Below are 2,303 nucleotides of genomic sequence, written 5' to 3' on the forward strand. Positions count from 1 at the left end.
TGCAAATCTGTCCTCGCAGAGGAGGGAGAGCTTGTACCTGAATAACACTTGGTTCTAAAGGTGCCACTGGACTGCTTTGGGCCAGGGGGCCAGGGGAGGGGCTCTGCAACTTACCTGGCTGCTTCTTGCTCTGATGGAAGGCTGCTGGGAGAAGGGGGTGGGGCTTGTTGCATGTGCCCACCCCCTGGGCTCTTTACTGCCGGAACTCCACTCCACTCCTGTGCGCTCCTGCAGGAAACGATCCCTGGATGGGAAGCCGTTGGTGCCAAGTAGCCCCTTCATTTTCTGTGCTGTATGTTGGGGGAGGAGTAAGGTTGCCAGCCTCAAGTTTGGAAATATCTGGAGATTTTGCAGGTGGAGCCGGAAGAGTGCAGGGTTTGTAGAAGGGAGGCCCTTCAGTGAGGTATAATATCATAGAGTCCGCCCTCCAAGGCAGCCCCTTCCTCCAGGTGAACTGGTCTCAGTCGCCTGGAGGTCAGTTGTAATGCCAGGTGGTCTCCAGCCAGCCACGACGAGAGGGGAAGAAAAAAACTAAACCAGCCCACCAAAAACCTCCAAATCCCAAGAATAAAATAAAATAAAATAAAGGGCCAAACGTTAAAAAAACCCATCAACAGGTATAGAGAAAAGTACACCTGTGGGCTGAAACGCGCCAGGTTCTTTTTGTGCATTGGTCACTTTGATTAACATCAACAGGTATAGACAAAAGTATACCTGTGGGCTGAAACGCGTCAGGTCATAGATGGTTCTTTTTGTGCATTGGTCACTTTGATTATATTATGAGGCTTTACTTGGGCCCCCTAGAGAAGAAGAGTTTGGATTTATACCCCACTCTTCACTACCTGAAGGAGTCTCAGAGCGGCTTACAAACTCCTTTCCCTCCCTGCCACAGACATCCTGTGAAGTAGGTGGGGCTGAGAGAGCTCTCTGGAGAACTGTCCTTGAGAGAACAGCTCTGAGAGAACTTGTGACAATCAAACCCGGTTCTCCCAGATGAGAGTCTGCGCTCCTAACCACTACACCAAACTGGCTGTTGAATCAGGCCAATGGCCCCTCCAGTCCAACCCTCTGTGTCACACAGTGGCCAAAACCGAGGTGCCATCAAGAAGAGAAAGAGGAAGAGGAGGAGGAGAAGAGATTGGAATTATACCCCACCCTTCACTACCCGAAGGGGTCTCAGAGCGGCTTACAAACTCCTTTCCCTTCCCCTCCCCACCACAGACATCCTATGAGGTAGGTTGGGGCTGAGAGAGCTCTTTCCAGAACTGCCCTTGAGAGAACAGCTCTGAGAGAACTTATGTCTGACCCAATGTCACACCAGCAGCTGCATGTGGAGGAGTGGGGAATCAAACTGGGTTCTCCCACATTAAGAGTCCGCGCTCCAAACCACTACAGCAGACTGGCTCTCAAAGTATTTATACATTTTTGAAATAAACACATGTACTTTTCTCTATACCTATTAATGTTTTTACGTTTTGGCCCTTTACTGGTGTTCTAAAGTTCCTTTGGAGCTCTCCAGCCCTAGCTGGAGGTTGGCAACCTATTACTTGAACAGGTAACTCAAACTGGAATTGGGGGGGGGGGGAAATACAAAATCTTGACCGTTTGCCTCTCTGAAAACTCCCCTCTCCTTATTCGGCTTATCCCTCATTCCCCTGAAGGCACGGTCGACTGCCAATGATATACGGACATCGTTTTGAAGCGCTTTGAGCTCACGCCTGGTGCGGCCTGTTACCATGGGTCTTGATAACTGAAGTGTCTTGTTTACCACATTCCCAGCAGCTCGGTCAGGTTACAGCCCACAAAGCTACCCGAGGGGAGGCCCGTCTCTCTTCTCTCCGGCTGTCTCACCCTTCAGTTTGCGTAAGTCGACGGAGGAACACTCTGTGCCGGCGGGACTGAAGCAGGCCGGTCATCCTGTCAAAGCAGGAATACCCTACAGAGGTTCTTGCAGCTTCTCAGAGTCTCTTCGGACTTCTCCTCTGCGGATTTGGATGTCAAATTTTAGCTATTTGTTGGTTTGAAAGCATTCCATCCCATCTCATCTCTTCAGGCTAGGGTTCCTAGCCTCCAGGTGGGGCGTGGAGATCTCATAAGAACAGAAGAGAAGCCATGCTGGATCAGGCCGATGGCCCATCCAGTCCAACACTCTGTGTCACACAGGGGCCCAAACCCAGGTGCCCTCAGGAGGAACACCACCAGGGCCATGAGAACATAAGAGAAGCCATGCTGGATCAGGCAAATGGCCCCTCCAGTCCAACACTCTGTGTCACACAGGGGCCAAAAACCTCGGGTCCCCTCAG

Source organism: Gekko japonicus, unplaced genomic scaffold, assembly GCF_001447785.1.
Source record: "Gekko japonicus isolate JY-2015 unplaced genomic scaffold, Gekko_japonicus_V1.1 scaffold7786, whole genome shotgun sequence".
Classification (NCBI taxonomy): Eukaryota; Metazoa; Chordata; class Lepidosauria; order Squamata; family Gekkonidae; genus Gekko; species Gekko japonicus.